The sequence below is a fragment of the Solenopsis invicta genome, chromosome 6 (assembly GCF_016802725.1).
Source record: "Solenopsis invicta isolate M01_SB chromosome 6, UNIL_Sinv_3.0, whole genome shotgun sequence".
In the NCBI taxonomy this organism is placed as follows: Eukaryota; Metazoa; Arthropoda; class Insecta; order Hymenoptera; family Formicidae; genus Solenopsis; species Solenopsis invicta.
In genome coordinates, this window is record NC_052669.1 from 11,128,027 (window position 1) to 11,149,888 (window position 21,862).

The 21,862-nt window shown below is 29.0% G+C and overlaps 1 protein-coding gene and 1 long non-coding RNA gene across 21 annotated transcripts in view; both read left to right on the forward strand.

Moving 5' to 3' along the window:
* The window catches only part of LOC105199525 (liprin-alpha-1), a 226,288-nt gene that overhangs the window by 39,551 nt on the left and 164,875 nt on the right, over window positions 1-21,862 (forward strand). The window lies entirely within an intron of this gene.
* Window positions 817-5,876, forward strand: LOC120358124. Its single transcript, XR_005575054.1, has 2 exons — window positions 817-3,930; window positions 4,119-5,876. It is a non-coding gene; the product is annotated as an uncharacterized LOC120358124 (long non-coding RNA).

Genomic DNA, 21,862 nt, shown 5'->3' on the forward strand with positions numbered 1-21,862 from the left:
AATACGGAAACACATTTTTGGGTCTGGGAGACTTTTTCAACTTTGAGAAGCTATAATTTTGATTACAATCAATATTTTTCTACAGTATTTTTTTTAAAACAAAAGTTCAAAATCTCAGGAGTGTGACTGCATAATTGGCATTGCCGACAAATAATTTATTGTGAAGTTATAAAAGTAAAACCATTAAGTAAAAATGAGAAATTGGTCAAAAATCCACTTTGCCTTCAAAAAATCATATCTTTGCAACAACGTTTAAGGACTTTCAAATACGGCGTTTTAAAGCTAAAGAGTCACACTTTTAAAATAAAATTTGGCAAAGTCATTTCTTTTAAAAAGTATAATTATGTAACATGGAGAATATGAGGTATTTTTGGGCATCTAAAAATCTCATAAAAAAAAAATATATATATCTTTGTAACAAAAAACTTTAAAGAACTTTACAATACGGCGTTTTAAAGCTAAAGTTTTATACTTAAAAAAAAAATTATATTATTGTCATTTCTATTAAAAAATGTACTTATGTAACAAGGCGAATATGAGGAATTTTTGATTAAATCGTGTCTAAAATTGAAAATTGGTGTGTTTCATGATATATTTTGGAAAAACTTTTTTTTCTACAACATTTTATAGTATTCCAACTTTAGACAGAGTATATGCGAGTAACATCTGCAAATCGACCTGTTCGAACGTATTTTGTCCAGTTTTTTTATGTAAAATACTCACAAAAAAAGTTTCACTTACACACTATATGGGTCGCATTGACCCTAACAAAACTTTGCTGCCGTGCCGTTCGAATTCTAGTTGACCAAAAAAGTTGATCAACTATATCAATTGAAAGAGGAGATTTTAAACTTTTTTTACGTCTTAATCCAAACCTATCTCATTCCGTCTTCACATAGCAAGCGTTCAAAACTTGATATAGGGTCTCTCAGGCCCACTTACGTTTTTAAGGGTTAAACGTATTCTAAAGAAATCAATTTTTGAATGCGATTTATAAGTTTCCAATTAATTACTTTTAAAAATTTGTTAATTTTTTTATGTGCATTTTATTACAACTATATATAGTTGCAGCAAATAAATAATGGTTTAAATAGGTAAAAGTTTAATTTAATCTTTGCGTTATGGTGTAGCTTTAGAAGCTACACCTACCACGTTTATTTTATCAATGAATCAATTGTTTCACGTATTTCTTTAACATGTTTGATATTACTAAATTGTTAAAAGTTTCTTCTAACTAATAAATTGGGTTTTAAAATTATATTTAAATAAATAATTTGTCATTAATAAATATATACTAAAAAATTGTAGAGATTAAATTCGTTTGCATAAAATTTTTCATAATAACTTATACTTCAAAATCACAATCCGAGGGTTTTTGAGGTTGCTGATTACGAATTTGATGTCAAAAATGAAAAATGGCGGATACAATATGGCAGACAAAATTATCAAAATTGACTGGATTTGCTTGAAACTTGCTATTTACGGGTTCTCGAGGTTTTTGATTACAAATTCAATGTCAAAAATACAAAATTAAAAATGCCAGATGTAATATGGTGGACCGATATGATATACGTAATTTTTGAAGTTTTAAATAAATTTGGTTGATTTAAAAAATTCTGTCTGCCATATTGGATCCATAATTTTTAATTTATATTTTTAACATTGGATTCTTAATTAGTGACCTTCAAAACTTTTGAGTAACATGTTTTTAGCGAATTTAGTTGATTTTGAAAATTCCGTCCACCATATTGGATATGCCATTTTGAATTTTATATTTTTCACATCGAGTTTATACTCGATAACCCTCAAAAACTCCCCAGATAAGAAGTTACACACATTATATTTATTAGGAAAAAAATGCCACAAAGAGTTAATATTATTTTTAAAGCTTTTTTATACTAAATACTATTGAAGTCAATATATTTTTAATGGAAATACATAACGAATTGTTTAAAGAATATATTTGTTAGTTGCAAGTAAATTAATTTTTTATTGGAGTGATCATATTTTGTTGCAAGAAAATTTTATTACTTTTCTTGTTCGCGTAATTCAAATGCTGATTGACATTTGGATTGCGTGCAGGTTGATGAGATAAAGGGAATATTGGTAGCTGGTAGAAAATGTACATTTTTTGCTGAGCCCTGTTTTAAAATATGTATTTGTTGAAATATTCTATTATTGTTGAAAATTACAGATAATTTTGGAGTTATTTATTTACTTTTTAGTTACTATTATAAATAAATCTTAAATAGAAAATGTAATTTCATAAAATTACAAAATGCCATTTCTCAATATCATTTTAGTTTTCTGACATGTATTTTAAAGTATAGAAATATTATAACACAAAATTATATTGTTATTATTTTTTTAACATTAAATAAGAAACAAAATAAAATATTTTAAATATTGTAGATATGTTCAACTTATTTCAATAAACATATCAAAGTAACACTTATAAGTTTATAAAATATTTGGGATAGTATTATTAAAACATTTTTCAATCATTGGAAATATTATTAGATAACATGCAATATTATATAAGATGTTAATAAAATTCGTATAAAATCAATATTTTAAAATGTTTCTATAATATTCCTTTCTTACTGGGTTGCGCCCAATTTGAATAAAATTGCTGCAGTAAATTCCATAATTTTGAGATTGAGCTTATGTATTTGCTCTGAGTTAAGGAGTACGAATTTACGCGTAAAAAAGACTTTGATTTTCTTTTATCAGGATTTTATTTTTCTTAGTTGCGGCGCATGCCTCTCTTACAATCGTCATACATCAACAATATATCTACTCTGTCGCACAGCGCTGCGTTTTCTTTGCTTTCAAAAATCTCATTATATAAATAAACGATCAACGAAGTATAGTAACCAATCAATGTGAAACAAATATGTGAAACGAAACAGAATACACAACTGATTTTTATCAAATGAGATTGGAACATTATGAAAAGTGTTACTTTGCCGATTTTAGATTTTATTCACTCTTACGAGTGAAGGTGCATCCACAATAAACCGATATTAGCCGTACCATCTTCATGAAATTTTTATTAATTCTATTAGTGTAGATAAATTTTTTTTTTTTTTTTCAAAATAACTCAAGTGGAAATTGAATAAAATTGAAAATACAATACTGTTATGAGATTACTGTATCATAAAGGCGTGTCCTCATTTATGTCGTATCACCGTAATCGTGTCATGATTGCATGTCAAAATGATACGTAGATACGGTATGCAGACACAATATGGCGCCCCGTCTACACTTGGCTGATCGTGATACGTGATTATGATATTTATGATACAATACAAGAGCTACGACATAAGTGAGGACACGCCTTTACAGTATCCGTTGTGAGATTAACGTACTAAATAAGAGTTTACGAGTTTTCTTGCCTAAGAATGCTGAAGAGTTGAAATATCACAATTTCTATGTAATTGTTAAGTTAATGGGGTTTACATAAGTTTTTTCTTATATTAAACACTCTACAATTTGATTTTTATTTTTAATATCCAAAATATGTTAAAGAAATTATTATTATATATGTATTATGTAAGTGAAGGTATAATTTTAGATATTAATAATCATGATAATAGATCCTAATAAAACAAATGTAATTTGATGAAATAATGACGAAAATTTTTGTGTTATTTGTAGAATAGTATGTAATTGCACGATACAGAAAAATTTTTTCAGATTTTGTTAAACAAAACTACGAAAAATTGTTTTGTTAAATTAGTAAAGGAATTAAGAAACTCTTGCACTTTAAAATGTTATGTTCTTGTATTTCATGTTTAAGTTATTGAAGAAATAGCGAGCGACTATCATACGTTCGTTCTTCGATGGTCTGGTGGAATCCTCGAAATTATAAGTTATAGCAAAATTGCTACTTTTGTTTATCCATAATTCAAGAGCATAATATAAAAAGTAAGAATAATATTAGCTATTTTATAAGGGGCTATCAAATGAAAACGAGACAGACTGTATAACACAGTATATACAGTTTGTCTCGTTTTCATTTGACTGACCCTTATAATATATGGTTAGCATCTTTTCCATTCCTAAAAAAATAATAGTAAGAATAGTTGTGATTTTGACAATTGTATTTTTGACAGGTAAAAAAATGAAGTCATGATGGAAGATAAAGAATCTCTGTTGACAATTTGTATAAGAAAAATTCTTATGAGATCTTGTAAGAAAAAGGAAGTTGTTAAAAAAGTGTTAATTTTAGCACTTCTAAATAGACCTTAAAAAATCATTGTTTGGGTCCTCAAATAACAAGAAAAAATACTCACATATCTGAAAAGTGGAGAGAACATTGCAAGAATAACTTAAATATAGTAAAAAATAATATTAACCACGTGCATGATTAATAAATGGAAAGCTATAATTTTTGCTAAAATTGTGAGTACATACTGTATGTGAAGATTACAGACTACTTTAGCACAATCCAGGATACACCACGTGAAGGTATAGTCCGCCTAGCATTCCTTGGCAGAAATTGGGACTCCACAGTTTGTCACTTCTGTGATATTTTGTGACTTCAAACTCTTTCTATCGTGTGTATGCGTGTGTGTACGAATGTATAATGTAAAAATAAAAGAATTCACACCTTGTTATGTTTTCAGAATCTGATGATTCTTTATTAGTGATCATCGTAATCATTTTGTATATTTACTCGTTGATAAAACAAAAGGTGAAAGTGATATTATTATTGAGCATACTTGTGGATGTAAGGTGGGTCAACGTGTTGTTGGAAGTTGTTCTCAACATTTGTGTAGTTTCTGATAAAGCTTGATTTCAAAGAAACATTTTAATGCTTGCTCAATTCCTCGATAATTACTTTAATGAAGAATCTATCAGACTGAAACTCGTTTTTAGATCTGAAATGGTGTAAATTTGGTTATTTTTATATTATACATTCGCGCACACATGCATACACATGCATACATACGGGGGAGGGGGGAGGGAAGAGAGAGAGAGAGAGAGAGAGAGAGAGAGAGAGAGAGAGAGAGAGAGAGAGAGAGAATGAGAGTGTGTGTGTTTAAATAGAAATGTGTTGTCCGTGTATTGTTGTCAGTCATTTGAACGCAGCAGGCGTCTCACGGAAACACCCGCGTGCAACAGTGAGTTGCACCGCCCCTGTCTACCACTTGTATCCGACCCGTCATACGCTAACTAATAGCTAACTTTTTTTATAATTTGAAAACTAAGCTTTAGACAAATTTTTGCCAAAGGAAAAATCGTCTCAGAATTCGATTACAAATATACCAGTTTTGGGACAAATTCGTTATTTTGAATCACCCTGTATATCCCATTACTTTTAAAACATAAAATATTTAAGTTATAAACTAAAATTAAAATATGAAGAAAAATTAAAACATTAGCTTTAAGTTTAAATATTTTAAAAAATATGGCATAACAACCAAATCTATATACTTATAAAAAATAAAAAAATATGAAAGGACAAAAAACATTTTTATGGACAAATAATTAAAGGGCTAATGAAAATGTTCGCGCGGTACTCAACACGCAAGTTTTTTACTGTTCAAATCAGCTTCACTTCAAATATAACTTTTTATTAACGATATCACAAGTGTGCGATTAGCTCAGGTATTAACGTACTAGGTTAAGGCCACGGCACAGATTTATTAATTCTTTTTGCATAGCTGCATTACCGTATGCATAAGGAAATTGATTAGTCCATTTCCTTAAGCATGTGTTAACGGACCATTCAATTTACCGTTCCGAAATTGTTCGAATCCCACCTATGCGTTTTTAAAAAAATATAAAATAATTCGTAATTGTAATTAGTGAAATAGAATATATGCGAAGCAACGAATACGAATTAAGCTACAAAAAAATAATATCTGTTAAAAAACGAAAAAAAATTTTTATACATATATTGGTGTCACGTCATGACGGCACATTGTGCTCTATTTTTACTGTGTTTCTGCCGTTAATATTTGGTAGACGATGTTCTATTCTTGCCGTGTTTTTGATGTCACGTTATGACGGCACATTGTGCTCGATTTCTGCCGTATTTCTGCCGTATTTCTGCCGTTATCATAATGGCAAGGTATGCTTTAGTCCTGCTATGATTTAGTTGTTATATTATGCTAGCCTATCGAAACGGCAAAAACTACCCAGATAGCCAAATGAGTTCAAAATGCCGTTATGTTGCTGTTAACCGTTTCAGCAACTGATGTCGACAAACTAGGGATAAGGTGCTTTTTCACTATGTGTGAAATCTTGCCCTCACATAAATTCTAAATTTAATGATAGCAAATTGATAGCATTTTGATGGCATTACTTTATTATACTCAAAGATTATACGTATGATAGCAACATGACGGCAACTATTGCCATCGGTTTGCTGTTCGCGTTTAACAGCATATTGACGGCATTTTGATGACAACATGAGTACAACTTGTCACGATGTGGTATCCGTGATATACAGTATGATGACAGCAACATTGATGGCAACATTTGCAAAAATATAAATGTCTTACATTTGATATGAAAACAAGTTAATTATTTACATGTAAAATATAAAATTACATAAAAATATAAAATTTTATATGGAACAGCGTTCCACACACACGTCACGTTTGAAAAGAATGAGAGCGAGTATTTGTCTCGAGATTACAACAAGCAGCTTCTTTTCATTGAAGTGTGAGCTAGTGAGTCGGCCGTGGTAGCACCTAGATATAACGTCTATGGCCGCACTGGACTCACGAGAAATCCCCCGCGGCATGGCCGCTTAGCGGTGGCTCCATCCAGCACTCACTTGTTCGCGTGGGGCCTTACACACGGTGGAACGGAATATTGTCATGTCAACAAATTGTTGACAACAAGCTGCAATTTAGGAACTTCAACAATATTCATCAGTATTCTGCTTCTTGATTCAAACTTTTGATATTATAAGTGCCATTATTTTGTTCTCATGCTGTTGTCATTATGACATATACGAATGCGAGCTCATGACGAGCCTGCTGTCATGAGCTCGCATTGCTCAGTTTGCTGTCAGTATGACGTGTTATTATTCATAAATGTTTGCTCTTAGAATTTCATTAACTGGTGACATGTTTTTGTTCTCTTGTTGCCAACTCAGTTTCCGTAGGACTTCGATATCAGTAAATTGACAGCAACTTCACAACAACTCGTGAAGTGCATTAGTTTACTTAACATGCGAAATCACGATTGGCTATCTGGGTAAGCTTAAAGACGACACAATGGATAGAAATCTGCTCTGTACTCATGATTGAATTTGCTGGCGTACTGTCGACATACAGCTACATTTTGCTATCTGGGTACTTCTCAAAATTACGTAAAGAGTATACACATGTAAAATCTCTACTACCTACAAAACTGAAATTTAGCTATAAAATGTTTATAAAAACCTTGTTTTGTGACATTTATTAGTATGTAAGATTTACATACTAGAGATTAAAGATCATTAATTTGTAAAGATCATTAATTTGTAATTTCTTTATAATTAATAATGCCTTTTATTACATTAGTTAGTGTAATAGTTATTGGCACAGATATTTATACTAAACCTAGATTACTAGGTTTGGTTGAATAGCTCCGGCAAGATTTCCGGATTTGGTCATCTTACCCAACAAGAAAATGGCTCCGACGCGTGTGTTAGTGCGTATGTATTGTCAGTTGAGCCTAAAGAGGTTGCTTGTTGAGCCGGTTGAAAAAAAAGAATGAATGTATATGTTTGTAACATACGAGTTTTATGACATTCTAAGGTTATATTTCAAATAAGCATTACATACACGTTTTAGATTTCCTTTAAATCGGCTTGAAATATTGCAAATGTGGATTGACGCAATTGAAAGAAAAGGTTTTCAACCGATGAAAAATCTTATTTGCAGTGCGCATTTTAAAGCTCAGGACCATATGGACAGACCAAGTACAAGCGGTGTGCTTGGTATATTTTTTAAGGTTCTTGTTCCTGCATTAATACCTATAAGCGGCCATTTTGTTGTAGGTAACATGGTTGAAACCGGAAATCCTTCTTGCTTCAATACTGTCACGTGCTAATGGCAGAGGTTAGCGATCTAGGTTTAGTATAGATATCTGTGGTTATTGGTATATGCAATGTCTTCCCTCCTATTTTACAAATGCATTTTTTCCCTCTTCAGTAAATTAAAAATTGTTTATTCTACCTGATGAACTTCTACCGTATAGGGTAATTAGTAGAATTATATCTAACAAATTGGTGTTCATAAAAATTATGTTGCGTTAATATTTACTGAGTTATTTTAAAAAAACAAAATGGTATTCCATCATCTTCTTTCCTTTATTTATATAATTGTTTTCTTAAATTTGGACATTTATATCTCTTTTACAGATTTAAATAACATTGTAATTTTTAAAGTGCTTTAGAATCACATTAACATTTAATATTAAATTTCTATGAATATAAAATTATACAAAATTATACTAAATCATATTTTGTTTCAAAAAAATTTTTTAAGTTACACAATTTGTTACTACCAAGTATTTTCAAAAATAACTCCACGTGACTAATCAGACTTATTCTTAAATGCAATACAAGAGTCTTATTATAAAATTTCTTATAAGTGTGATGATTGTGATGAATCAGGAAATGTATGTACATATGTATACAAACATTTACAGACAAAATTTTAGCAGTTAAATTTCACAATGTATTTAAATATTGCTGCCACATCATATTGCATGTCTATATTTTAACAATGTTGCTGAAACATTGCAGTAACATTACAATAGGTAAAAGTGCAATGTTACTGCAAAGATCCTGTGCTAGTAACTAAATGATGTTGGCAATTTTCTATTTCTTTTTCTGTCTGTGACTAAAGATAAGAAAAGAAAGATTTTCCTCGACAAAGGCATGAGATGAAAAAATTCGTTTTTAATTTACATCTTGCTCAACAAATATATACAAGTTAAGACAACTGATTACATGAACGAGATAATATAAGAGAAAGTCGAGAAAAGTATTAATTGATATCGCATACAAAAAAAAAATAAATAAATAGGAAGCAATATCTTTATTATAAGTCAAAACTATTTAAATTATTATATCAATGGGTAAAATTGAGAGAACGAAATTTTCATTGTTCATCATTTGTTAGTTGTAGTGGCGAAACAGAAATTTGTAGGCGGTGAGAGCGCGCAAAAGAGTGAGTGCAATACACTAGGTTTACGAGATTTGCCGATCAATATTTACCCCACCTATTCGTTTGCCAGAGCATGAATGAACTTCACCTCTTACACACTACTCATGTAGTTCAGTAGTTCTCCACTTGCTCGTGTACTGCACTACTAGGCAGTGATATAAATTACAACGGACTGACATCGCATTAGTTGTGACAAATCGTTATAACTAGCTGCATGACGACTTACATTACGTATATTCTATACTTGTTAAGAAGAAGAGTGAAGAGAAACAACCAAGTATATGTGCTCTTCAAATAAGAAATTGTACCACCCATATAATATATTTAATTTTTAAAAATAAAAATTAAATGGTAGCTTTAATTCTCCTAAAAAATAATGATATCACAAAATTGTGTTATTTAACTCAACTCAGGTGATATGTAAATGTTTCTAAAAAATGTATAAAATTTTTTAATGCGCTAATTTGAAAAAATAATGTATATTTCCTTGAAAAATAACCTTTGTACAACTACTTTCAAAAAAATAAAACTCATTCTAATGATGTTGAAGCTAGCAGCGGATTCGCAGTAGCAGATTCGTCAAAGCAGGGATTCTCATTCAAAATAAAATACATAAGAAACTTTGACATATAAAGGCAAATTAACAAGTAACTGCACGAAATACACTTATACGCTTCTAAATAGATCAGACTATCCAGAACAATTAACAAAAATGCGCAGGTCTACTAAATTGTTTAAATTATATAACGAGTTATTGCAGAAACAAGGTAAGGAAGCCTTGAGAAATCATACTATTTCTTTTCTATAATGACAATATTATATTCCTATACGGCGCAAGCAAGCAACCTTAATATGATTGCTAATAAATTTCTAGCGCCGACCAAGCCCTTGTTTCTACAATAACTCGTTATATAATTAAAACAATTTAGTAGCCGTGCGCATTTTTTTTAATTTTTCTCATTAGTCGGGATTGATTTAAAAGGCTATAAAGATGTTCTAAAAAAATTTGCAGCCCCGACCGAGACTTCGTTTTCCTGTTTTTGCAATAAATTTTATATTGTTTAAATAATTTTTCGTAGCCGTGCGCATTTTTTTTTTAATTTTTCTCATTAGTCAGGATTGATTTAAAAGGCTATAAAGATGTTCTAAAAAAATTTGCAGCCCCGACCGAGACTTTGTTTTCCTGTTTTTGCAATAAATTTTATATTGTTTAAATAATTTTTCGTAGCCGTGCGCATTTTTTTTAATTTTTCTTACTAGTCGGGATTGATTTAGAAGCCTACAATAATGTTCTAAAAAAATTTGCAGCCCCGACCGAGGCTTCCTTACCTTGTTTCTGCAATAACTCGTTATATAATTTAAACAATTTAGTAGACCTGCGCATTTTTGTTAATTGTTCTGGATAGTCTGATCTATTTAGAAGCGTATAAGTGTATTTCGTGCAGTTACTTGCTAGTTTGCTTTTATATGTCAAAGTTTCTTATGTATTTTATTTTGAATGAGAATCCCTGCTTTGACGAATCTGCTGCTGCGAATCCGCTGCTAGTTTCAACATCATCTCATTCTATATAAATTTTTATATAGAGATTTAATTTTGTAAGAAAATGACAAAAAAAAACTTATGAAAGAAACGCATGTGCATTTATTGAAAATTGTTTATATGGAGTGTTTGACATTAGATAATTTTGTTTATAGGTAAATACGGATTAAACTGAGTAAAAAAAGGCTTATACCATTTTGCGATTATCGCAGTGCTTAACGAGAAATCAATTAATAATAGTATCTACTCGGCTTATGGCTTGTATTTTGATGCACTCTTGCATTCTGCGGGTAATAGACTGAACAAATTTCGCGATCTTTAGTAAAGTAAATGTCCTAGAGGCCGGACATTAACAGCTAATTTTAATTGAAAACATTTTTTTTAAACAAAATGATACTTTTTTTATGTTTTTTTTTTATATCTATTTACATATAAAGATAATAAAGATTACAATTTAAATTAAAAAAAAAAATAAAGAAAATAATTATCAATTTGTAGTTTATTAAATATTTGTAAATTTTTTTGTACGTTTATCAATATTTAAACAGCTGAAAACGTTTGTGTATATGTACCAATATCCGGATACAATTTGTTTCAATGTCCAACTGTAATGTGACAATCAGTTTGCTAATATTAGGAACATATAAAAGAAAATAGAAACAATGAATAAAATTAATGAATTTATTTTGAAGTATGAATAAAATATGTAATTAATAATAATAAAAATATTAATAATAATAGTATAATAATAATAATAATAATAATAATAATAATAATAATAATAATAATAATAATAATAAAATAACATGACTGAAAAACTTTGTTTCTGTATGACTTTTTTTTGTTTTTAGTCGTTTTTACTAGAGTAATATTTTTATATTTTTCAAATAATGTAATTTTAAGAACATTAAATATTGCATTTTTTTGTAGAAACTTTTCTCTTTATTTCTAATGTTTTGTAAATAATTTTTTGTAAATACTCTTTTTTTCTTTTAACATTTTATATATATATGCAAATTATAAGAATCTATTTTCAATTAATTTCAATTAGTTATTTTTAATTATTAATATATAAAGGACACATAATAATTCCATACATTATTCTAAGGTTAAATAATTTGTAATTATTACACAATAATTATTTAATGCTATAAATTTGATACTGTATTAATAATTTATTGAATTGTTAATAAAGGAATAATTATTGAATGATTAATTACATTAATAAAAAATACTTGAGTCATCTTGAATGAATTAATACAACGAATTTTGATCAGTAATTTTTATTATTATAAATTCAGACTGTTAATGTAAACAGACATTAAGATAGCTCTAAGGTACGTAATTCCAATAATCGGACATCAAAATATTTATATATAAAATTAATTTAAATAAAAAATACCATAGGTATATATACTTATAGAATATATACTCAAAGGATTATTTCTAATTAAAATATCTAAATATTTCTATCAAAAATTAGTTAAGAGGATATTTTTTCTGCGTTACAAAAATTACGCGCTCTTGGTAAATTGATTAAGGATTAAAGTCAATTATCTTATGTAATGTACTTTTAACTCAGTTTATTAATTATTATTTGAGGAAATATTACACAACTCTAAACTTCTAGTATATACAAGAGTAATATATCAATGATTTTGATTTTTATATAATATTTACTGTAAGATTTATATTTGTAAATATTTAATAATAATTATTTCTTTAATATACGATTGGACACTGGGATGTTTTGGATATTTACCTTAATTAATTACCTTATTTTCGATGTTATTTTAGCTGTTTTTTTAAACACAATTGCCGTTTTATTAAAAATTGGTGTACTGTGAGACTCATTGTACAAGAATAAGCTATATTAAAAAATTAAGACATAAGATTAGCAGGCCTATGTTAGTCACAGCGATCCTTAGTCCGTTATTAGTGGTCGATTTTTTATTTTAAAAACCAGAGAACAGACTCTCGCATAGCTGCATAACCATATGTACAAGGAAATTGACAACCATATGTCAATTAGCACGTGCATAAGGAAATGGACAATCAATTTCTTTATGCATATGGTTATGCAGTTATGCAAAAGTTTGTGCTTCGGCCTTAAGTCTGTCTTAAGTAATGTCTTAAGGCGATGCTGGATTGACGGTGAAACTTGACGTCGGTACTGCTGATTGCTACAGATTTTTTTTTGACGGAAAGTCGAGCGAAGGGAATAGGCTAGCGTTCTTTGTCTAATGCACTTATTTGTCCTTGTTCTTCGACTTTAGCGCCATCTAATGCATGGTCTTAACTACCATGAACACAATTTCTGCTCTTTACACGAATTCCACGTGCAAATTACATAAATAATTTTCAGATGCTATATCTCTCGTACTAAAGCTTTTATGATCATTCTGCAAGCGCTTTGTACTTTCAATTAATTCATATCTTGTTAATTACTTATTTCATACATACAATGTCTAAAACTTTTATATGGGATACGTGTTGTCCCGAGTCGGTTGCAGAAACCGATAATTAAACTACAATTTTTTAATCTACTTTGGTTTTTCGTATTAAATTATAATTAGCGAAGTATGTTTTTGTCACTACTTTAATTGTGGAGAAGGATTTTGAGATCTGTTAAACCAATTAAAAGATATGAATGTCCAAAAATAAGTACGTATACAGACCGCTTCAGCATCGTCTTAACATTAAAAAATAATATGAATAAATTAACAAGTATTTATTATGTATATTATTATACATATATTAATGAATTAATAAATATTACATTAATAAATAAAAAGTAATATTAATAAAAGAAATAATCATATTTTATTAACAATAGAAGAAAATAAATAGCATGTAATAACAAATTATTGCTTTTTGATAATTGCTTAAGTGAATATCTATTTATATTTATTGAAACTTTTTTTTATTAAAAATTAAATCTTTTATCTTTATAATTTTGAAATTTAATTTCAAAGGATACTTTTCTAGTTTTTACTGTAGAATTTACAACCCAATCTTTTTTATTGTGTTATAAATTTCAACCATTATATATCTTACATGGAATTTAAATATATAGAAACGTTGACCAATATTAAAGAGAAGTTTTTAGTCAAAGATAAACAAGATGCACTATACGACTATCAATCTGAAAAATTATGAAATTTAGTTTTTTCTAAGCCTGAGACTTTTTTTATATTCAAAATATACAAGTGAGACTGAATCATAATTTTATCCATCTAATATTTAAATTTCAAATTAAATCTGAAATACACATACTTACAAAAACTAATTTAATTGTGATATAACTTTTTTTTATCTCCTCTAATATTACAATCGCGAATAGGGACATTCAATTACAGTTGTATTGCTTATAATTTTAACTTGCGCTAAGTACGTCTTTTGATGCACACAGGTCCTTCAGAGCTTAGGGCTGAGTAAACTGGCTAAGTTATCTTGCGGGATTCTCTTCCGAAGTTAGCTATAGCTTTATCATTTATGAGTTAGTTGGTTAGTTTGCTTGAATGGGTCATTATTTTGTCTTTATATGATTCTTTTATTCTTACGATTTCTTTACAGTAGGTACATTTAGGTTATGATATATTATCTTGTTCATTACAAATCAAAGTGCGTTAAAGGGATGCTAAACGTAATCCTAAGCAAGAAAAATGAGTTTCTGTAGTAATTGCTATTAGTGGGCTAATAAGATTAACCGCGTTGTTGCTACGTAGAATTAACAATTTTATTAATTTAAAAACGGACGTTTTGACTCAGCTTCGAATCATCTTCAGCTACAATTTCTTTTCTTTTGAGTCCAGTTACATTCGTTTGCTTTTGCAAGATGGGAGAAATGGGTTTCATATCAATTATTGGAAAATATCATTGCAAATTGATTAAACATTTCCATTTTGTTAATTGTTAGAAAAGAGAAAGAAGAGTTTTTTGTGTGTGTTTTTTCAAATTGTTACTGGCTATGAAAAATGAATGAATCTATTTCAATAATCCCTTTCCACAAAAAAAATTATGAGTTAATCTAAGCCATCCTTTTCGAGATGCAATATTTATGATTCAAAGGTATTGCTTCGTATTTGGTGGAATCAAAAAGATGATGTATACTATGAACTATTAAATTTGAATGAAGCGGTCATTGTTAATCGTTATCGACAACAGTTATATAAATTGAAGCGAGCATTGGATCAAAAACGATCACCAATTGCGAGTAAATGATGCAAAGTAATTCTTCACGACAATGCTCGATCTCAGGTTGCATTATCAATCAAGCAAACGCTGTTAGAGCTGGAACGGAAAGTTTTACTGCACCCCGTGTATTCTCCAGACATTGCTCCATTTGATTAAATTACTTGTTCCGTTCAATGCAACATGTTTTAGAAAATAAACACTTATAATTTTGATAAAGTGCGAAAATTTATTGAAAATTGGATGAACTACAAAGAATTTGGTTATTGTCGCAAAATCTATGTTTTGTCAGAAAGGTGGAAAATAGTTATAGCAAATGATGAAAATATTTTAAGATATTTGTTCATTATCTTGTTTAAATAAATCAATTTTTGAGAAAAAAAACTCTAAAGTAAATCATAGTTCTAGTATAACAATTTAGATTGAAATCTTTGATCTCAATGTTTGAATGCAATGCTGTTTCCCAGAGTTGTATTCCACATATTCAAATTGATTTTATAACCTTATATAGAGTGACTTATATAGAGGCAATTTTCTTCTTAAATTTAGTTAGGATTTTTGACCCAACATCTAATATATTTTACGTAACTGGAGCCTAAGCTTCTTTCTTTAGCTTTTTCTATATAAATCTCCTATCAAGGTATATACCTAAATGTTTCACATGATTTGCTTGAGGAATCTGTATATTGTTTAACATTGTGACAACAGGATGAATTTCTTGTTTTGTTGAAAAACATGCACTAATTTGCTTTTATTTACTTTAATTCTCCATTATTTGAGCTAGTAAGATATTTTATTTAGATTACCTTGCAAAAGTCGAAAGGTAACTGAATCTTTATGTGAGGCCATAACCTTTGTGTCATCAGGAAGCGTTTCAATAGTGACTGTTAGATTTGTGGGTAGATGTTGCGTATGAAGTAGATTTAATATCGGTCACACTATCCTAGAGGCTTTACTTGGATTGGATAAAAATCAGTTGTTTTATTACTAATTGTTTTTATTACTAATTTATTACTAATTGTAACTAAAAGATAGCAATCGCTTAAGTAAAACTTTAATAAGTGGAAAGAGTTATTTGGAAAATTCAATTTGATTTTATATATTTAATAAGTTCTTGTACTCTATCAAATGCCTAACTTACATCCAGAAAAGTAACTGACTATTTTTTTTCCTGTAAGGATATATTTTATCCACAAGTTTATGCATCTAATTAATTGTCTCATATTTTTGTCGGAATCCAAATTGATGTTTAGGTATGAGATTTTTATTCTCAATTATAAGCATGAATCTCTTAAAATAAGAGATTCAAGGATTTTAGATATTATGGACAATAAGCTTATAGGTTTATATGATTTTGGATCCTCAAGATTTTTTTCAGGCATAGATTCCATTCTCACTTGAACTACTTTTTATTGAGGAGAAATGGACTTTATTCTTAATATGGCATTAAATAACTGAGTAAGGTAAATAATTCCTACTTTTGGTAATTCCTTAAGAATGCAGTTCGTTACAAGATTGTAGCCTAGTACTTTTTTACTGTTTAATTTTCAACTGCGATAACTTCTTTCTTAGAAAACTTGTTGAATTGATTATTGCAAAAGAGAGGAAGTCGCATTTAAAACATCCTGCACTTTCATGTTGATCCCTCATATTGATGGGGTGTAAATACTTCAGCTAAGTGTTTAGTAAAGGTTGTCGCTTTTTCTATTTCACTTCGAACTCATTTTCCATCTGGCTTTTGTAATAGTGGGTTTGCAGTTTTAAGTTACTTTAATTTCTTCGTAGCCTTTCACAGAAAATAATTAGTAGCAGCAATGGCTGCGTTTCTAAGTTTTGTAGGTATGTTTGTATATTATTATTTCTTTCATTCTCAAGTATGTTTTTAAGTTCTTTTAGAGCATGATTTAATCGAGTCTTTAGCAGGGGGCATCTAGATTGTTGCACTGTTTCCTTAATCTTCTTTTTTCAACAATTTTTTTTGTTGTGGAAAATTTTAACATTGGGTCTTCATTCTTGTTCATGAAAATGGTCTCCTAAGCAGTTCTTTGAATAGATGTATTGAAATATTCCACCGCCATTGTTAAATCCACGTGACTCTTTAACTTTATATTTATTTTAAATCTAGTGCTAATGGTTTCTTAAAAAAAGGATCTAGTCCGTTCTTTTGTTGTGTCGTATGCAGTTTTTAGATTTTTTTTTATTATTTTAATGTAACAAATTCAAGCGCATAATTCTAATTTATGTACGTTTTGAAATTGTTTGTTGGCTCATTGCAAGTGTCTGCAAGTGTCTCTGATTGAATCTGACAAAAATTTTTTTCCAAAACTTGTTTCAATTTTTTGTTTTCAACTTTCTTTGATTATCCAGTGCGTTCTTTATTCTGGAGATTGAAATTGCTATCTCGGAACTTCTGAACTTTTTACATGTATTATAAGATACAGTATTTTTACTTAATGCCAAGCAAAACATCTTTTTAGCCTATCTTGTTGATAGCTAAGCATGTTTTGTAAAATCAGGCAACTTAATGCTGAGCATAAATTTTTGTCTAACTGCTGTGTATTTGTTGAAAACGTAATGCATAGTCATACGTATTTAACAACTTGAGAGCAGATTTAAGACATTTTATGTCAGCAGATTCAGAGCAAAACAGAGAGCAACTGTTGTTCATTCTGTTGCCAACAAAATGACTTCTATTCGTGGAAAACATTTTGCTTTGTTAATTGTTTTCAACAACATAAGAGCAACATGATGATAATAAAAAAGATAATGATGCTGTGCTTTTGTTGTTTATTTGTTAAAAACATTAAATATATTAATTATTGTCTTGTAGCCAAATTAAATGTCGAAAATGATCCATTTGTGTGTGTGCGTGTGTGTGTGTGTGTGTGTGCGCGTGTGCGTGTGTGATTGTGTGTTTGTGCGAGTGTGTGTAATGTAATAAATAAACAGGCGTAAATTATATATATATTTTTTATTTCTATACGGGCTACTATTGATATTAATATAAATAATAGCTTGTATAGAAATATAAAAAAAATCAATTAATTTACTCTTGTTTATTAATATCAATAATAGCCCAGCTTGAGTTCTATTCGAGTCGTACAATACATTTCTAAAACCCATTTTACGACGCGTTTTAAATAATAGTTCTCTATTTTTATTTTTCAAGGTTGAAATATAAATTAAAATTTGTTTTATTTGTGGCCGCCAAATATGTTCATTCTCTCGTTTTAAAGGAGCTTTGTATCCTTGACCGTAAGGATTACGCGAATTTAGAAAATCAAATAAAATATCAATGTAACGAATAAATCGAATTGTTGTTTCACAGCCCTGAAATTGTGGTAATTTTAAATTGTTCAGGCAAAACTCTAAAGTGTCAGCAACACTCTGACTTAAAGTTTTGGCAGCCAAATTAACTTTTATTTTCATTTTAAAATATCTTATGTGATTTAACCGTAATTTATTTCTTTTGCGTAATTCTTCAGTTTTTTGCAAGTACACTAAAGAAGTAATATATTTCCATTCAATTTTGTTACCATCACTATTTAAAAGTATTTTCCAATTGTTAAGTACATTTTGAATTAATTTAAGCATGTGACAACCATCATATTTAACGTACACATAGTTTTGAGTTACAGGATGAAGAAAATAAGGCTATAACATTACATGCGATATCAAATTTAGCACCTAGTTTTTGTACCATAGATAAATGCTCACTAGTACCATCCAAAGTTAAAGACAACTTCAACACCAATTTCTTGCAATTTAATTAAACTACTCCTTATTAAACCCGATGAAGTATTAGAGTCAATTTCGTCGATCAAGAAGTAAGCAATGGGCAACTTCGAATTATCATCAATAGCTACAATCATTAAAACTAATGCATTTTTGGCTTCTCGCAAATTATCGTCCGTTTCAAATACAGCGCTAAAATTAACGTGTCCACGTACTTTACCATCTCTACTTCTCTGAGTTCTTTTTTTTATTCCCTATTTTTCATCTATTATAAGCGAGACAATAATTTTTTTATTTTCTAAATTTGCCTTTTTCACTTTATATTTTAATGATATAAAACTTTCCGAAGTAAACTCTGGTTCTCCATCGATGAAATTGTACCACGATCTTAATACACTTGGTGCAGGCAAAGTTATGTTCGTCTTTTCACGTACATAATTATATGCACGAGATGAATAAAATTCTAGAGTTAGTGCTAAGCTACGCAAAGCTGGTGGGTATTTTTGTTTGCTTAATTTCTTACCATTTTTTATAGCACGTTTTACAAATTCTTTAACCCCCTGATCCGATATTGTATTGAGGCAGCTCAAACAATTTTCCGAGACCATATTCTTGCGTCGTAAATCTGTTATAACTTCTTTTAAGATTTTTATTTTAGTTCGAAGATGTCGAAGCTGTCGGTTTTTGATTTTAATTATTTGTTCCTTTTTTTAAATATTTCTTTACTTTTTATAAATTTCTTATGTTGTGTTGACGGAGAAGCATAATAATGATGATCATGATGTACTGATTGGGAATTTATAAATGTTTTTTCATGTAACGGTTGACCGTTCTCCATTACTATGATTTATAATTTCAGTGTAATTATTAGATGTCGATAATCCATTGACCTTTTCATCTAAAAGATTAAAAAAAACTTTTGCGCATGCATGGAAAGAATTTTTTAATAATAATTTTTATCTTATTCATTATTACTTACCATTTGTGGTAAGTACAATAAAAGATTCCTCAGAAATAGGTATATTTTTTTCAGAGAAGTCTTACTAGTACTTTGATCTGAAAAAAATGAATTTTTGAACTCTTCAATTTGTAACAATATTAATGAAAATTAGTTACCTCATGAGTGTGTTTCAATTAGGTCTCTTAATTCATTACAAGATTCTTGTTATGGAGGATCAAACATAGCATTGTTGTTGAATTGTATCTTCTGATTCAATTCTCTTTTACACGGAAAAACATTTTCTGGTGATGTTGATACAACTGAAAATAATATAATTGTATTAAATTTTTATTTTAATAACTAAAGAGAAATATTTATTAAACATAAAAATAAAGATTTTACATGATTTTATATTGTTAAAACATTCAACCTTAAATATTGTTGGAACGCTGTTATCTTTTAACCAATATCTTCCTCATATCTTGCGAAAACATTTTTGCTTAAAATGTTCTGAACATAAATAATTGTTTGGAATCCAATTCTTGATTCCCATATTATCAAGCCATCTTTAAAATATCTGATTTGTCTAATGGAAATCTAAGTTTACAATATGAACAGAAATTAATAAATATATTCATTTATAATTGGAAATATTTAACCGTTAATGTAATACATACGAATTGAAATAAGAACGCCTTGTACAGTCAAACTGGATCTTAGTGCTTTTTATAAATTTTAATTGTGTGATGTTTACTTTTTTTCAAATTCAACCGACTACGTGTCAAATTACTTTTCTGGTCAGAACGCAGCTATAAGTTGAACATGAACAGGTAATATCACATTTATTAAATTAGAAATAATTTAATAATTAGCGATGCTAACTTGCATTTTGATGCTAGAGGAGTTCTTATTTCAATTTGTAAACATTTATTTACAAGACGTTTTTATTTCAATTTATAAACATTTATTTATATTTACAATTAAAAAAAATTGTTATAATCTTACTTGAAAAAGGAATATTCTGATTTATGTATTCGCTTTCGTTTGCAATATATACAGTAATGATAAGGATTATCAAAACGCGTTGGAATACTGTTTAGTTTCAATTGTACTACACATCCTGAACGGTCAAAGCAATCTTCTATGAAATGATCAGAGCATAAAGTGGTCGAGTTGGTTGGTATCCAATTTTTAACAGGATAATTATTTAGTCATTATTTTAGAAGTTGCTGATTGTTGAGAGGAAACTTACAATATGTTTAAGGATATAATATTGAGATTTTGAGCTATTTAAATTTATTGTTATAAATAAGACAAAGATAACTTTTATATAGATATAATATATAAAACTGTATCGGAATTCCTCAAAAGTGAGATGAAGACACACTAATCCATCAATTCAGAGAAAAACTTCAAAAAAGTACATATAAATAAAAGTAATACAATAATGCAATACTTGTGATATGATGATGTAGATTCGTGCCTTCTTGTATTATTACAAAAGCAGCATCGTCCCATTTTAAATTACAGGAGCAAAAATTATTGCATAAACAGTTGTAAATACTTTTGTAAACAATCTTTCTTTTAATTTTGTCTCACTTTGGGCACGTGTCGCCAACTTGACTGAACTCTTATAAATAGGGCGAGTTTTTTAATTCATCGATTGATCAATCGCATTATGTGCAAATGCGGCTTTTACAAAATAAAGTTGTATTTGCGCATAATGCGATTAATCAATCGATGAATTAAAAAACCAGCCCATAAGCTAACCTAGGGATTAACCAATTCTACGGATGATGTTGTTATATAACCCAATTAATATAAATTTTACGACGCTGGTTTTGACAGTTTGATTTTCAAATTGTCAAAAAAAAATAATAATAATAAAAAAGAAACATGCGGGTAAATGCGCATGCGTGTGCAAAATCTTTCCAATTTGGCGACATTCAATTAGAGTCACAAATTCGACGCAATCAGCAATCTATAGTATATATCTATGATCATTACACTCTTCTTTTTTACGCATATTTCAATCCTATAAAAGAATTTTCTGATTCTGTAAATCCAATTCGTAGATTTACATTAATTTGTTAATATCAATAATTCGTATTACTTTAGCATCCTCTGAACGGATTGTAACGTTTGAAGGCTCCTCTTTTTGTGGAAAAGCATGTGCTGCCGTGTTGAAAAATAAAGTTAGCACCTCAGAAACAGTAATACTAAAACTGTAACGAAAATCCAACAAACTTTTTTTTCACATAATGGAAGCACGAA